Below are 18,827 nucleotides of genomic sequence, written 5' to 3'. Positions count from 1 at the left end.
GATAGGAAAGCCTTTTAGCGGCTATGAGTCACAAGCATCAGGTTATTTAGAGTGCTTAGCATTTTTCACTCACAAACATAGAGACAACTTGTTGTAAACAGACGATTCTCAGTAAAGTTCCTCAGCAAGCATCCACACCACTCAAACCTCAAAGGAAAATAAAGAAAAACGGAGATCCTAAATCGATCCGTGATACTAGCTAAACAAGAGATACCCACTAAAGGCCATTGGCTTAAATAATTCACATATCGTGCCCAACAGAGACTGATTGCCAGCAGCAGCGCACGAGGATCAAATGAACATAAATAGGAGGGTGTGCTCGTGGGTGCATGGCTGCCTTTCATGCACCCACTTTCATGTGTGTGTGTGTGTGTGTGTGTGCACTATATGATTTGAAAAATAGTTTTCTATTTTATACTTATATTTATACTTGGTTATGTGCTGATGTCGTGCACTGAAAATATTAGACCTACAAGCTCACAATGTGTCGCATCACGGTGCGCTGTGAGCTTGTAGATCGGCTATTTTCAATCAGATGTCGGCTATTTTTAGATCAGGCTCGAGCGCGCGCACACACACACGCACACGCACACACACACACACACACACACACACACACACACACACTAATCCAATCTGCCCGCTCATAGGCTGGATCAGTGCCATGTATGCCGTCAGCATTTGAGCCGCAGACAGTGGCGTTTGATGTGATTCCACTGGCACCGCGCTGACAGGAAGAGGAATGGCACGCCGTTTCAATGCGCCGCAGCAGCGTGGAGGAGACAGACCATGGAGAGGTCTGACAGGGAACCCAAAGCATCCCCTCGCTGGAGTGTGAAAATAACTGAGGCTATTCAAGACACTATGGGAAGTGGTGACCTCAAGCCAGCCACAGGGACCACTTCTTCATGGCTCGTTGCATGCACAATAACAAAACAGATGGGGTGCCTGCTGGCTCAGCTGGTGGCTGCAGCACACTTCAAATGAAGTTGAACTCTTGTAGGCTTTGGCGCGTCAATAAGAACAACATGACGTAATTGCGGAGCACAAATGCAGTGTCTCTTGCACCTCACAAGAGTTTCTAACTAGCAGAGACACCAATGCGAACATTATGCGTGTGTGAGTGGTCAGTGTTACGCCCCAGTCTAGAGGTGCCGAAGACACATGAAAAAGGTTCCCACCTTCCTCAGGTCACAAGTAGCCACAAGGACAAAAAGGTTTAACTTGCAAAAAAGTAAAGTATTTATTTACAAAATAAGGATCATATAACAAATTTGTGATAACCATGAACAGGATGAACATAAATGGATGCTAAGAATAAGAGCTGGATAAGTGATGATGACTGGAATGAACAAACAAACCAAAAGAGAGCTTAGTGGTGGCCAGTTGGGAGAGGAGGAAGACGAGAGATGCCCCCTGCGTGTGACACTGCATGGTTTGGGTCGCCTTATAAAAGGAAACCCTCCTTGGTTGTTAGCCACTCAGGAACTGGAAGATACCCCTCCAATCAGAGGCTGGCGTGGAAGTTACCCCTCCAATCATCTGGATGATGACACAGCTAATTTGCATACAAGCAGACACCCACACACACACACACACACCAATACCTGGCACATACACACCCTTTCAAACTACCGCTAGGACTACAGACATAGAGGGCATTCATGGAGAGAGTGCAGCACACATTGTCCACCGTGTTTGTCGGAAATGGCTAAATCTCTGAGCCAAACAAGTCAAAGCGCATCAGAGGTTGATGAAAACAAACAGTTGAGATCCAGGTGTCAAAATCACAATTACAGCACTGTGTATACAGCGTGCAGGGTCTAACGTTCAGAACTCAGAATTGAGTATAACTTTGTTCGGTTTGGCAAACCAATTATTTTATTTTTTTTTATGCTGCCAGCTTTAGAGTACAGACCATTATGCTACTTGTGAGCGGCGAGCGCTACACTGACCTATCTGAAATATCACACCCAAAGGGTCAGAAACTAAAAAAGGGAAGATATTTCACTTAAAAGTATATCACATATTAAGAACAGTATATTCTTGAAAGACCATTTGATAAATTATTGTACAACCTTTTTAAATGTTGCCTCGCATGATTTGCACACTGCCATGTCATGTTTTATACTGCACATCAGACAGGCCACATGTTCATGCTCCTAGCTCTCTATATGACAGATAGTCAGCTGACGACTCAGCTGAATCCACTTCATGTGACCGTTCAGATAATTCACACACCAATCACAGTCACCCTCACAACAAGGCCCCCTACTGGCCTCCCTGAATCCTGACACTGGCATGCTACAGGTCCACCTCCACCCCAGCCTCCACCTGCTTCAGTCTTCTGTTATTAAGAATCATACTGTATCATTGTTGCTGCTGGTTCTGTTCAGTCTGTATCACCGGGTGGGATTCATGCCCCCTGCTTTGTCCTGCATGCTGCAGCACGGGGGGCTTACGCCAAACACAAATATAATGTTTTATGTCGTTGTATAATACAGTTTTGGGCCCATATACCATTAAGTCACATGAAGTACAATTTAACAACTTTCTATCTGGCGTCCCTGTTTTGGGCGTGTCATTAAAGGTGAAAATAGAAGATCTACAAGCTCACAATGTGTGGCATCGTGGCACGTTGTGAGCTTGTAGATCAGCTATTTTACCGATTTGTGTGAAGGCGTTGCATTAAGTGAAAATGTATCATACAAAAATGGGGCTTAAGTGGTTAAAAAAGAAACTACTGTTCCTGGCATAAATCGCTGTTCGATTGAAATGTTGTCTGAAGTAAATGGTGAGTAAATAGTGTAGCTGTAGCAGTGTATATTGTGCCCTTTTTCCTGTTTCAAAGAATACAATAATTGGCCAAACAGAATGATATGCAAAACAGCCATTACTCAAAATAACTTCAAAATATAAAAATTAGTTTTTACATTGATGTAGTCGTTTTTTGGTACAATTTTAAACTGTACATTTAAATATAAATGTACAGTTTACCATGGAAGACAATCTGTGCTCATTCTAATGTGAGTGAGTGGTGGAACGGTCATGCAGCAGGCTGATAAATGACTTGAGATGTTGTGTGTAAATCACTTCCCAGGGTTCACAGGGAACATACAGTCCAGCTAGCAGGCCATTAGCTTACTACTGCGGGTGTGTACTGCACTGGGTCTATGGACCATTAGATCTGTCTCCAACATCATACCATATTATAGGACAAAATCAAATATCATGATATTTTTTACCAAATACCTCAATATCGATATTGGGGAATGGGGATATTATGAAATATCATAGGGTGACACTAATAACAATTTTTAAAAAAAAGCAGATCTACAAGCTATTTTCGAAACATTTGGAGCATTTTCGAAAGTATAAAATAGGTGATTAAATCCAGGAAAAGACAACGCTTACTGTATACCACCACATCATGATATTACAATATCCCAAATCCCAGATAGCTACCTAGTGTCATATCGCGATATTGATATTCAAATCAATATTGCCCAGCCCTGAAGTGCAATGCGGAAAAATGACATTTCTTCTCTACCAGAGAACTTCTGCTCATGACTAATGTAACTTGCCAATCGGTGTTACATCTCCAAAACCGACACAGATCTGGGATCAGATGTGGAACAACAGTAAGGTTAATCACATTAACAGCTCCACCTGCTCCACTGATCTGTGCCACTGATCTGTGCCGCTTGTAATGACTACAGCCTCTGGGGTTGGACGGACAAAAGAGTGGTCACCCGAAACCTCTGTCCTTCTGCCAACCTACCGCACACTATACCTCCTCGCCATCTGTCCCTTACTGTCCACAGGCCCCTGTCACTGGTGACGGACAGCCTAATCAAAAAATTACATCAACTGCAGTGAATGAAAGTGTTGGCTGATAGCAGAAGGGCACGTCCTTGTGTCTTTTGTCAACCTAAGTGTTGTTAAATGGAATTAGCTGATGCTGCACAAGAAGGAAATTAAGGTCCAGGCACGAGCAAATTTTGTCAAGATAATTATAACTAAACGTTTTGAATACAGTTGTGAACCAAATCATTGACCCTAGTAATTGCTTTTTCGCAATTCAACATTTAATATTCACATTCAGAATGTGTAAGAAATACAAGCTGTTTCAAGAGAGTGTTGTTGTGCTGCAGTGGATGGAGCACGAGACACAAGATCCCCCGTTATCTAAAACCAATCTAAAGTGTCTTTGAGGGCCCCTGTCAGCCCTGGAATCTTCTGAACACATTATCAAGAATCGATCAGGAATCAAGAGGGGTTTATTTGTCACTCACTAATACTGGTACAAGCAGCGAAATGTTGGCCGGACATGTTCCACAAAGACTGTGCTTGTGCTAACAGAACAATACTACAAGAAAAAAAAGGAAAACAAAAGTAATAATACTGAATGTAATGCAGTAAAAAAAACTAAACTACATTTTTTTTTTATGAGATACAAAATAAAGTTAAAGTACACATTTGACACTTGATATCATACTGTCTGAGGAACCTCCTCAGACAGTATGATATCAAGTGTCAAATTTGGAAGCAGAGTGTCCCTGTGTGACACTAATCGTATGCATTGGATCGATTGATTGAATACTTTATTAGCAGTTAGAAACTGTACAGCAGTACAGTAAAAGATTATGCCAAAAGGATAACACAAGGGGGGGGGCTTGTTTCCATTGTGGTCCATTGTTCTCAATTCATCGTCATGACAGACAATTCAGGTTATGTCGCATCGAAAATAGCATAATCTACAAGGTTCGTAGATCTGAGCTGGTAGTCGTACAACATCGTAGTATACTAAGTATAAATCAGGCTTTAGGTTTCAGTTTCAATCACGAGATCAGGTCACACTGTGTGTAACTTTCACTTTTGTACTCTTTTTTGGAGACGCTAGTAGCTACAGTACTTGGTCATTACGGCCATCTAACTAACTGTGATTGCCTGAAGTCCATTTGAAACAAAACTGTAGCGAGAGAAATTGTGGTCGGGATATTACAAACTGAAATGCAGAGAGGGACAAAATCTCAGGTTTGGTGACGACAGTAGTAGCATTGGCTACAGTAGGTACATGCCGCGTGATACCGTGTAACAAACATGACACGAACTAGGGCTGTCACGATTACCAATTTAAGTTGACGATTAATTGTCCCTCAAATATTTGCGATTAACGATTGAATTGTGTGTTTGGCGTTGAACATCGGAACATGTGAATAAAAAATGTAATTTCTGTTTTCCTTTAAGACTTCGTAATCAAAAATTGCAAACCTGGGGTAGATATGACAAATAACTGAAATATACAAAGATATTACTGAATACTGACATATTATTTAATAATTTTCAAAATAGTAGAAATAGTTGATCTACAAGCTCACAACGCGTCACGAAGTGACGCGTTGAGAGCTTGTAGATCTGCTATTTCTACTATTTTTGGAAAATGTATGAACATTTGTCAACATAGATACGATTATGACGATTATGCAAAATAATTGCGATTATCTCAAATAATTGCGATTAGGCTATTATGTAATAATTGTGACAGGCCTAGACACCACATGCCTTTGTGTGGTGGATCGGAGGCAGCAACAAGTCTTCACGTTCAAGTTCAAGTTCAAGAGCTCAAGGCTAGAGTTCAAGAGCTCAGCTTTTCCTGACAGAGTCCAGACGAAACAGAGAACAGAGAGCGAGAGCGAATGGAATGACGGAGGCACGTAACAAAAGCGTGTGTGCGTGTCCTCGCTTGTGCATGTGTGTGTACGGTATATATGTGTTTTATTGTGTGTGTGTGTGTGTGTGTGTGTGCATGGTGCATTGATCACATGAGGGATATTCAATTGTCATGGCAGTATATGGCAGTATAAATAATAAAAGAATACGCCCGCACACTGCCACACTGCACAGGAGCACATGTATTGAGAGAGAAGCAACGTTTGGGTCACTGATGACCTTCTCCAGGTATAATACAGCAGTCTGACAGAGTTACTTATGTACAAACATTTGGGTCATGATCAACCAATCACTAGGCAAAGTCTGCGATTACTAAGAGGTGATAGCTTGTGATGATGATCAACATGGTGACATCATGATTAATAAATAAAATAAAGAGCGAGTCCGAATTTTGCGTATATTCGCATAATCGCCGGTGTGTAATGACCTTTACACTGATTGGCAAAAAGGGAACATGGTGTGGGGGTGATTCACATAACACCACAATATAAAAAGAAAAAAGAAGAAACATTTATAATGGGCCCAAGAAATGTCTTAGAGAAAGAAGAGACGCGTTCTACGAAAGGAATGCACCATTGACGCACGTGGGAGTCAAACTGTAGCCGGATGTTCAATGGAATGCATTGAAGTCAATGAGATCCGGGTAGACTGTGAGCGTATGAGCAAACAATATTTTTGAATGATTGTGACCTTTGTCAGATAATCGGTTCATGGAAAATAAAAGAAGACATATCACACAATGTTTTCTGATCTCTTGTTTATCTCATGTGTACTGATATAATTTTATTGAGGTATCTCAAAGGTTACAGAGAAGTTTTCTGTCTGGAAAGACATCGCGAATTGACGAATTGGTAGACACAGGCTACTCGCGATAACGGCCCATAGTTACTGTCCTGTAGTCAGAAACCCATGCTCTTTAGATACCTCAATACAATTATCTTATCTTACTACTATATAATTGACAAAAGCTCTGAAGGTTGGTCCGGGGTCGCAAGCACAGGATCACTCCACATGCCTCCAAGACCCGCCACAGATTGTTGATTAGAGCTCTGGCTATGTTTTAGGCATCTTACCTCACCTCGATCAGTGATAAGACTCTCGGCTTGATTGATTCTCTGATTTGCCGATCAGACCCTCAGCCTGATCTGGCAGGTTGTCATAGCAACCAGATACAGGAAGTCTGACCTCTTTATCACATGAGGGCTATTAGGGCCGCAAAGCAAAGCGGGGAGGGAGGAGAGGAGAGGAGCCGAGAGGAGAGGAGAGGCCAGAGGGGCTGGACTTCGCATGACGTGTGTGCAGAGTGACTAGGCCAGTGCTGTCTGGACCAACCTCGGATCGGGCCTAGATGTGAGGGCCGCTGTAGTATATATAATGAGCACATCGAAAAACACGACAGCAGGAAACAATGTGTGATGTGTCTTCTTTAATTTTCCTGAGCCGATTATTTTACAAAGGTCGCTATCATTCAGACAGTGTTTATTCATACGCTTAACCACCTGGCTCAATGCATTCTATCAAACTTCCGCCTAACCGGTGCGAAGAATTGCCGGACGAAGAAAGGGATGTAGATGACCTGACTCCCAACCCGTCTGTTGTTGTGATTTAACTTGAAGAGAGTGAGGTGTGAGGTAGCCTAATAATTATGACAGAGAGTAAGAGAGTCTGACCCTGTCATCTGCCAAGATGAAAGCCAGGAGAGGCGGTGTTGACGTAGCCAATGAAAAGGTGCCATGACACGCTGATGTGTGACAGACCTGTCTGTGTAAAGCCACCGTGTGACCGGTGGAAAATGGATGAATAAATGATGGGAGGACAGAGAGACAGAGAGAGCTGCCGTGACCCACTGACTCTGCTAGTTGGCCAGCTGTTCTGAGATAGACTTGGCACAGAGGAAGGCCAGACTCACATATTGCCAAGTATGAGAGTGTCAGTGTGCCTGTCAAAGGCACACACTCAACGGAAGTCCTTAACCACTTAAAAGGGCATGAAAATTCTATCCATACTACAACAGATTAAAAACACAGCAGGCTACTAAGAAACACAGCCGCAGCTAATCAAATTAATGTGTTTAGATGTGGTCAGAGCCATGGGGTGTGCAGCTGTGCAAGCAGTCAATAGTATCGTCAATGCACATTGACACACGTGAAGCTAACACACCCATTATCAATTTGATTATCTGCAACTGTCTTGCTTGCATAAGGATGTACTATATGGTCAGACTTATAGTGTGATTATAGTGTAATGTTTTTACCCTGCTGTAGTTTTTAACCTGAATCTGAAAAGAAACCCCTACAAAATAAGCTAATGTTTCGTACCCCTTTAAGCCTTACATACTTAGTTCATTGTACGTCTAAAAAAGCTAAAATTCTACAACCTCGCAACCCGTCACGATGCAACGCGTTGTGTTCTTATAGATTAGGCTATTTTCAGTATAGTATAGGGTTTAAGTGGTTAAACAAACTTCTAGTCAGCGAATACGATGATCCGAGGGGGCTGTGCTTTTACAGGGGCCCTCAAAGGGGCTGTGCTAACACAGGGGCCCTCAAGGGGGCTGTGCTAACACGGGGGCCCTCAGGGGGGCTGTGCTGACACAGGGGCCCTAAAGAGGGCTGTGTTGACTCAAAATTACGCCACACTCACGGGTAAGTGAGTGTGAACCCAAACAAGCCCCCCGTGGCCGTCATGAGTGACAGCGATGCGTCCAAACACGCCCCCCCACTGTCGTCCTCAGTGTTTGCTAAGAGAACATAGGCTAATGCAGTTATATATCAAGGCGATGACGCGATGCAATTATTATATTTATACTTACATTACATAAATACCAGGTCAGCTGCCACTCTTAGTTCTTTTAGATTGCCTTTTAACCCATTAAGACCTGGAACTGTGTCATTTTTAGATTTGAGCTAAAAAGCATTATTTTACACTTTGGGCTATTCAAAAATAGCAGATCTACAAGCTCATAGCGCGGCACCGAGTGCCGCGCTACGAGCTTGTAGATCTGCTATTTTTGAAAAATCGTGAAAATGTGTGCAAATCTTTGAATATATATATTTTTAAAGCGAACCGTTTTTAACTCAAATCTTTGCTTCTGGGAGGTCCCTGGAACAAAATATTTTGATGGGGGTCCGCGGCCAAATACATATCATTTTGGGGGTCCTTGACATGAAAAAGTTTGAGCACCACTGATATAGAAACATCCATTTTTCACAATACTGTTGAGATTTAGGAGACATGTAGAATCGGCTTCAGGTCTCAATGGGTTAAAACGCCCTTCTGTTTCCTGCTGCCTTTCACAGTTATTAGTCCAACAGGAGTAGAGATGACAGTGGCTCCACAGAGGAAAGTTGAAGAGCACAACATTGAGTGCAAGTACCAATGTGCCACGGTGACAACATCCAGTGGCAAGCAGCTGGTGGCCATCTGCGCCGCATTGATGAAAAGAGCGGTGGTTATACTGTATAGGCTACATGCATGCATGTGTGTTTTTATTCTTTTTTGATTTGTAGAAGTGATTCTACAAATAGGGGAAGCTCTCTGTCAGCCTATCTATTTTCAGTTCTCTATAAGCCTATATCTATTATTATTTTTAACTCAACAATAGCTGCAATAGCAGAAAGATGATGAGGCATGTTAATTAATTAGAAAGATGCGGGCGTTATATAGGCTGCTACTCCATTCTACATTGTATTATTACGTTGGGTGGCATATAGACCTACTTAATATTATCCTACAATTTAGACTAAAAAGCGGCGCAATTACTTCAGACTAAACTTGCATTCATTGGAAAATCGTCCAGAAGAGAAAGGGGGAAATAATAACTGTGAAAGGCAGCAGCAAACAGAAGACGCTGACCTGGCGTTTATGTAATACAAGTATAAATATAATAATTACATCGCGTCATCGCCTTGATATAGAACTGCGTTGGCCTATGTTCTCATAGCAAACACTGAGGACGGCCGTGGGGGGGGGGGGGCGTGTTTGGACGCATCGCTGTCACCCAAGGCGGCCGTGGGCCGTGGGAGCGTGTTTGGGTTCAAGGGGCGCGGCCTTACCCGTGAGTGTGGCGTAATTTGGACACACGCGTCAAAGATGTCATGTGAAAGATGCTGGGATGGTAAAACCACCCAGCTGCTGTGGTGGGTTGTGCATAGCTCTGGTCCATAGTGTTAGAAGGAGTTCTCCTTAACGCTATCGTACTTTCGATTCTTTCCCCTCGCACCGCGGTAGCGCAGCCACTCGTCAGTAGTAAAAAATTAAAATACACTTTTGCTCCTCACCAAAACAAAGACAGGTTTTATGGAGTTGAAAGCCTACTCTACTAAGTGGGAACACTCTGAGCCCCCCACCTCACGTCTAAAATACACTTTTTGTCCAGGAAATTTAATATTTCACCGGAAGGAAAAAATTATTTTGGTTACTCCTCAGTGCCCTCTACAGATCTCGTCAATGGAATTTTCCTATTGACCAGATTCTTCCTTCCGTGAAATATTTTCTTTTCTGGCCAAAAAGTGTAGGCCTAAGTGCTTCTGCGTATTGGCTTATTTGTGTCATGTGGAGTTAGACTCATTCATTGTATCGTTAGGACTTGTTGAGGTGTGTATGGGTGTCCTGTGCATTGCTGTGCCTTCAACTGAAGTTAATAAAGTACAATAAATGAATAGCTGGTTCCTGTCAAATGCATTCTGGTCGATGCAGTACAGCAAATGCCCATCCTAAAGGTACTTACACTCCAATGTATTTTTTCTTGTTTGTGTGATTCACACAGAACACAAACATTACACGGCGATGAAGCGAAGTGATTTTTATTTGGAATGAGGTAAAATTTTCAGTGTGAATAACGGTATCAACCTGTATGAACGAGGCATCAACTAATTTATACAGTTTAATGCGAAACACTCGCCAACACATTTTGATTATGGTTTATTTGTCACACCCCCGGTGTGTAAAGACCTTGAGAATCAGCTAATCCTTTCCAACAACCTTCCTCAATGAAACTAATTTCAACATAGAATTGGAAAAGTTTGTAAAAATGAATTCAACCAACAACAGGCAAAGTGGTTGAGGAACACATACAGACATACTGTACATGTCACCTAACCGACAGATAAACAGATAGATGGACAGACAGACATAAAGAAAGACACGAGAAAATATTTCAATTCAAAGATTATTGTGCCAGTTCAACCACTTACATATGTCAATATTGCCCAAACTTTCAAACATTTTCACTAATTTTCAAAAATAGCAGATCTACAAGCTATTTCCGTTTGTTTCAGAACCCCTGTGCTAAGCAAACTGACTGAAAGTGACTGCATGTTTAGCATGTTTGACCCCCAGACAGAGAAACACACACACACATACACACACACACACACACACACACACACACACACACACACACACACACACACACACACACACACACACACGCATGTTTGCCTAGGCCTACATGGACGGCTGGTGAGGATGAGATATTAGCGAAGGACACAGGAGTATCCTGTAAAACCACATCAGCATGCATAAATACACACAGACTCACACATACAAACACACAAGTACACAAGCACGCACAATGGCAAACAAACACTTAATTGTGTCAACCGAGTATGTATGGGTCAATCTACTGGAGGAAGAGTCATGGTATGAAAATGATTATAATAACGAGCTCTCTTGCGCTGCAGACAAACCACAGATGGATTTAATGAGGGTGGTCTTTTCTGAGGAAGATGGAACATGATACTGACCTTCACAAAGAACAGCTATTATTATAGTGAGCTCCTTTCAGTGCTGTTATTCTTCTGCCATGCTTACAGATACTACCGCAGCAACAGGGGAGTATCAAAACCCAATGAATAAAAATCCATATACATTTAGTAGGTCATGGGTGCAGGCTTACAGAAAGTGGACGAAAATGACCCTGAAGCACAGTGCAGAGTGAGGGAGGGCGTCGTGCAATGTCTGGAGAGTACGGTAAAGCATTGGTTCTTAAAGGAGAATTCCGGACAAATTAAGTGTTATCTTTGATGTCTCGTTACTCACCTACCGATGTGAAAAGTAGCGTTCTTTTTTTTCATATATTCCCCTGTCGTCATTTTTTAAACACCCTCCGTTGTTATAATGGGAGCGTGAGGGTTAGTGAAGTTCGTCTATTATAACCGACGCAATGTTATTTTTTTCTCTACTACGATTCATTGTAGAGTCTCATGATAGTCAAACATGCGCTGAAAATTCCTGCGAGCCTGCCGTTAATGGCGAACGATTTAACACTGGTTGCTTGTTTCCAGAATCTGGCAACACGAGTTGCCAGGTTCTGGAAGAAACAAGCAACCAGTGTTAAATCGTTCGCCATTGACGGCAGCCTCGCAGATAGTTTCAACGCATGTTTGACTATCATGAGACTCTACTATGAATACTAGTAGTGAAAAAAACAACTTTGCGTCGGTTATAATAGACGAATTTCACTAACCCTCACGCTCCCATTATAACAACGGAGGGTGTTTAAAAAATGACGACAGGGGAATATATGAAAAAAAAGAACGCTACTTTTCACATCGGTAGGTGAGTAACGAGACATCAAAGATAACACTTAATTTGTCCGGAATTCTCCTTTAAAGTGGGGTCCTTGGGGGGGGGTACATATAGCGTCACAATCATTTAACCACTTTAAACATATTTAAAAATAGCAGATATACAAGCTCAGCTTGTAGATTTAGTATTTTTGAAAAATCTTTGGCACCAAATATTTTTGAGATGGGGTGGGTCCGCAGCCAAATACATATCATTTTGGGGGTCCTTGACATGAAAGAGTTTGAGAACCACTGCGGTAAAGAAAGATATCATTACAGCCTGGACTGCTGGCGTAGCAGGCCGGGCACCCAGTCTCATAAGAAGCCTGACAGCGCACCGTGGGTTCGAGTCCCGTTCCCGACGGTCTTTCCTGCATGTCTCTCCCCATCTCTCTCCCCCTGATTCCTGTCCATATCTACTGTAAAAGTATGAATAAAGGCAGAAAAAGTCCAAACAATATATTTAAAAAAAAAGAAAAACTAAAAAGAAAGATAGCTATCATTACTCAGGCTGAGAGAAATAATGTTCCCTCGTATAGACGCCTCACTTAAACTCCATCCAAATACAGCAGGGTGTAATTATGAGCCCAGGTAAATGACTACCTGTCTTTCCAGTGATGTAAGGGGGTCATACTGCTTTTCAGTCACGAATCATATCGTTGCTGTCGGGCAGGAACCTCTTATTGTCAGGATCTGCCCCTGTTCTGGCTGCCCTGCCCCTGTCATTGCCTTGTTGTGACTGTTCTCTGTGTGGCCCTGATAGAGAGACTGCTTCCACCTGGGCAACCCAGCTGTAGACTGTTGTCGTGTAATTGGACTTGGAAGCTTATTAACTGTTCTGTTTATAAGTTAAGTTGCTGTATTATTGTCTTCTATTTGTTTGCTGCCCTTTGCTTTATTCCTGCTCGGGTTTCTGTTTTCAAGAGTATTTCTATGTTTTAACGTTTGCCCTGTGAGGTGTAGTTTCTAGTAAAGACTGTTTAAGTTCATTACGTGTGTCCTGTGGCTGTTTTCTGCATTTTGGGTCCTACATTCCCTCCCCGGGTGTGAGCGTAACACACAAATCTCCATATTTTAACTTTTTGTGTTTCTTCATAAATTAACGCTGTACTTGATCACACTACAGCAGGGGTCTTCAACCTTTTCAGGCCAAGGACCCCCTAGCTAAGAGAGAGATGAAGCAGGGACCCCCTCTATATTGTATAAAATTGTGTTTCAGATTCAACTTTTTTAGTTTTTGGTCTGCTCTTTTTTTCCCTCTACACCAAACACCTCTTTGCCAAAAATAGCCGATCTACAAGCTCACAACGCCTGGCAGCGCGAGGCATTGTGAGCTTGTAGATCTGCTATTTTTGGCTAAAGTTCTCCTCAGAATAGGGATGCGAGGGTTCAAGTGGTTAAGGTAAAAATAAAACATCATATCACACAAAGATTTGGCGGACCCCTTGTAGTAACTCTGAGGACCCCCTAGGGGTCCCGGACCCCCTGTTGAAGACCCCTGCACTACAGCATCACACAAAAGTATCAAAAGTAGCAGATCCACAAGCTTGAATGCAAAACCATACAAAACAATATAAATACCTGACAACTGTATAAATAAATATGTATAATATGTATTTATACTGTATAAATACGGTAGCGACAGCAAGGAGAAGTATATACGAACATGCCTGTTTGGCACATAGAGATGTGTGTAACATTGTAGATAACCTGAAGGCGTGAACTGGTACAGTATGTAACCAACAGTAGCACACCTTTCATTACCACCTGACCTCATCAGATTTAAAAAGCATGTGGATGGGAAAGGCTCGTTAAGGGCTCAGCCCAAATGATCAGCCATCTAAAAACACTCAGACAGTCCATCTGCATGAACTTCTATGAGTCATGTTGTTTTTCCTGCCTCGAGAAAGTGTGTCGAACGTTTTCTAAAGGGGTGTGAACCGGTAGCTATGTGCATAAATATCAGGGAGATTGCAGGGGTGGATTCCAGCTGGAGACCCCCCACCGTACACACGCGTGCTTGCACACACACACACACACACACACACACACACACACACACACACACACGCGCGCGCACACACGCACACGCACACTCACACTCAGTTGTTGTAAAGATGGGGAGAAATATATCGTCTCTGTCGGGTGGAAACCTTATATGTCCAAAACTCTTACTTTACAGGATTCAAATTCTAATAGCAAAAGTAGCAGACCGACAAGCTCAAAATGCATCCCTTTGAGTCGTGTTTCGAGCTGCTACTTTTGTGTGACGCTGTAGTATGGTCAAGTAGGGCATTCATTTACGAAATAAACTCAAAAAGTTCAAATATGGGCCTGGACAGCTGACGTAGCGGTCCAGGCACTCTCAATCCCGACGGCCTTTGCTGCGTGTCGATCACTCCCCATCTCTCTCTCCCCGTTTCCTGTCAGTCTACTGTAATCTATCAATAAAGGCAGAAAAAGACCCCCCAAAAAATATGGCGATAAGAGGTTTCTGCCCCGACACCAATGATATCTATTATGCAAAGATGCTCAGTGTTTCCAACACCACAACTGACCAAAAAAGTGCAAGTGACCAAACAAGTCATCCAGACTCTAGTGTAGTCTGATCACACTATGATCTGGACAGTGCAAGTACAGCCAAAGAATGATGTGGAAGAGCTGCAGCTGGCTCAGAACAGACTCGAGCAGCTCGGCTGGTCCTTCCATGTACTTCAAGGTCGAATGTAAACAACACGCGCGTCTGTCAAGCTCTGCTGGATGAAAGTCACAGAGATGCTGACAGCATCACTTTTTTTGACAAATATTAATTAACTGCAATATCCCAAGTGTTTATATATTCAACTAACACTCAGCTCTCACATACAGTACATGCCTAGTAGGAATAAAAAACCCAAGAAGTCCTGCTTGTCCCCAGTGGTGCAGACTATCTAGGGAAGAATTACTGAGGCCACTGCGTCTTCAGGTGAAAACATATTAGATTTGATTTTTGACGAGTTTGGACTCTTGGGTCTTCAACAGGGTCTAACAATGTAGCTAATTAGTCACACTTAAGTACCAGCCGTTGGCTCATTGCAATCACTTGACTAGACTGATTTTTCAGATGTAAACATCATAGCCATAGCAACCACAGCGAACACACAAGTAACACAGTAAGTGACCATTGACCATATTTTGAAGAAATATCAATGTACAGCAATCAGCTACAGCTCAGCTTTAACATAATGTGTACATGCCTTTGCCTACCAAACAAGACATGATGCCACCAGAGGTTGCTATATATTCCCTAAAGCAAGAACAACATCAATGCACAGTGCTGTATCGAGCCATGGTTGTATCGATCAATGAACTTCCAGAACAGATTACCAATACACAACATAAGCAAAAAATAATAACTAAACAAGTGAAACTGCATCTAAACAGCTTGTCTGTAAATACTTTTTAGACAGTTCACCTGAACAGGTTTATTATAATTTTTTTAATATATCGTTTTCTTCACTTTAATGTCTGTAAATGTATTTTCCTTCTTTCTGTCATGTTTTTCATGTCAAGTGTGGACCCCAGGACGAGTACAGCTAATGGGGATTTATTTCATGTGAAATGCACAACATTTTGTTTTGGATAATTAGTTGGATAAGTCTTTGGATAAACTGGAGAGGGCGGTGAAATGAGGCAATTATCTTAATCTGAATTAGAGAACAGTGTTCAAGAGGCTCTTATTTGGTTGAATGTTGCCCTTTCCACTAAGCAGCAATTGCATGTAATTGCAAACAGCTCAGAGGGTGTCTTGAGTGTTTGTCTGTGATTATTTTCTCCCTGCTTCCCCACCACCTTTTTCTTCGTGTAGTTTTCTGAAAAGAAACAGAATAAAGGTGCTTATGGAAAAAGCACCACCTAACTAATGATGTGACAGTAAAGTTGATACTGAGAGAGAAAACCAGCACGAACATTGTCCAAGAGATAGCTTTGTTATCACACAGGCAGCAAATACATCATTTTAGTCATTATTATCTGCATTCAGGGGAAGGTAAACACCCTCAATTCATCGTATAAATCTGAATCCCCTCAGCGCAATGTACGTGGTTATGGAAATGACATGGCTGAAATGCAGTCGATGGTGGTGCTGTGATGTAGGGAGAGCGAAAGGCTAGAAGCTTTAAGGCTTTAAGCATTTAAAGTTTCAATGGTTAAATTCAGCTTCTAGCCTTTCGGTTTCAATTTTAAACCCTATATGACCAGAGTTCCCCAGGGGCTGATACTAGACTGCGGGTCGCAAAAAAAAAGCAACCACTTAAGTCCAGTTTCAAAAATAGCTAGACACTTTGTAGATCAGCTGTTTTTGCTTCTTTTTTTTATTTTTTTTATAATTAAAAATATAATAACAATTTTGAAAATGTTGCCTATAATATATGTATATGGTTGGACTTGTGTCACCGCGCATGTAGAGGGCCGGATGTGGATTGAGATGAAAGATTTAAAGGTTCAATGCGAACACTAGGGGGTGGCAATTGCCATCCCCTGTGACCCCAAATGATGCCCCTGTACTCCTTTTTTCCCTCTACACTAAAGATCTTTGCCAAAAATTGCATCTGCAAGCAAGTGGTTAAGCACTCCACCTCCAAGGCCCACATGTGCCTCCAGTTGGCCCTACAGTTACGGTTTAAAATGTCCTGTTTACAGTAAGCATTTAGCAGACGACAACTTATCCAGAAGGACTTACAAATTGCATGATTGGAGTAGTTTACCCTAGTGAATAAACGACAGGGTAAATGGTCAATTAAATAGAGTGCAAAAAAAATCAATTCATTGCTACAAAGTAAACTAGGATAAGAGGTAAACATTAAACCTAGCATCTGTCTAAACATGCTAAATAAATAACATACTGTGGCATTTGTAGAGAAGCAAACAATATACAGTATGTCTATATGGACCTATTGTGTCTTAATAAAAAAAAATAAAAAAAAGTTTATCTATTTATAAATTCAATTCAAACCAAAGCATCACGATAAATAAAAGAACAAACCTAAAATTCACATAAAATATGAGTAAAAAAGCAAACAAACATGAGTATCACAATAAAAACAGACAAGTGACAATGATGACAAGAAAAAACTAATGGATGAAACAAAACCAATGAAATCAAACAAAGCAGTTACTGTACATGTTGTGTAGTACTAGTGATCATAGATTTGAACTGTGCAAAAGAAAGTGAAATTTCAGAGAAATTCAGCTGGAGGTCATTCCAAGAATTAAGAGCACTAGACCATACCCGTGGGGGGATATGCGCACATGATTTCGCGACCCGGGAGTTAGCGAACACAAAAGCGCTAATAAACAGCTGACATTTGGGGAAAGTGAAAAACGGGCTTCGCTGTTCCGTGCACATGGTAATAATGGTGAATGGCTGTGTGCAAATTCAGATCAATTGCTCCAGCCACTGAGGAGAACCGGGCAGAAGAGATTTGGGCTCACCACCCTCACACCACCCTCACAGAGCTTTGTCAAATTATAGGAGGATTAAAATGAAAGACTGACTTTCCGAACTCAGAACATATATGGGGGAGTGTGAGAACCAGCTAGTCGTTTGAACAGGTAAAGTAAACATTGTTGAAATCTAAGGTGGTTGTTTCCCACTACGGGCCTTATATATGAAGACTATATATATTACGCCTATAAGAGAAAATAAGGTATGATAATAAGGTTGTCAAACCTTATCAAATAGCAGGCAATGGGGAGCAGAGTAAACTAGACGCGTCGCAATTCAGGGCAATTGCAGAGTGTGGTTGCGCCGACGTGAGTCGCAGGTCGCTGCCACCGGGACTCGAGGAATACCGTCGGAGGCTGCGCCAATTACATTGTCACGTAACTCCTGAGATCACTTGCGTTTCATTTTTTTTTCCATTTTTTTTTTTTTATCCCACGATTTTGTAACCCCTATTTTTTCACCCTAGTGCCAATGCCTAAGCGTGTAATCCTGGGCACTACCTTCCCTCTGCCAACCTAGGGAGGCCAGGGCCGAGCTCATGCCTCCTTCAATGCATGAGAGCCGTCTGACCTTCTTATCACCTGACAGGGGAGAGTTTCCCTGGTTGGACGTAGCGCGTGGAAGGAACACGTTATTCCAACCAGTTCCCTTCCCCTCCATCAGGCGCCCTGGCTGGCCAGGGGGAGGCAGTATAGTGACCAGGATTACTGGATGTTTTTTGTGAGGGTACCTACCCTAGGAGACACGGGGAGAACATGCAAACTCGCGTTTCATTTTGAGAGGATTGATCCCCCCAACATAAGGTTTTTGCATCAAACGGCTACATTTTTAGCATTTGTGGCGCCCCCTATGGATCAAAGTGGAAATGCTTTTGGGGATTTGTTGAGTAAACCACCCTTGACATGTGATTCAAATTTGGGATTAATTGAACATTTTGTTCGTGATTTGTGGCCTTTTTTGTAAAACGGGCCCCTTCCGCTAACTTTGGAAGCCATTTACGGACGAACGGTAATGACTATCAAAATTCCGCTTGGAGATGT

The 18,827-nt window shown here is 42.1% G+C and overlaps 1 protein-coding gene across 4 annotated transcripts in view; it reads right to left on the bottom strand.

The window, feature by feature from the left end:
- Positions 1–18,827, bottom strand: part of osbpl3b (oxysterol binding protein-like 3b) — a 96,260-nt gene that overhangs the window by 56,688 nt on the left and 20,745 nt on the right. The window lies entirely within an intron of this gene.

Source organism: Gymnoscopelus braueri (genome assembly GCF_963280865.1).
Source record: "Gymnoscopelus braueri genome assembly, chromosome: 4".
In the NCBI taxonomy this organism is placed as follows: domain Eukaryota; kingdom Metazoa; phylum Chordata; class Actinopteri; order Myctophiformes; family Myctophidae; genus Gymnoscopelus; species Gymnoscopelus braueri.
Note: the sequence above shows the minus strand (reverse complement) of the source record. Positions and strands in the feature narration are given on the sequence as shown.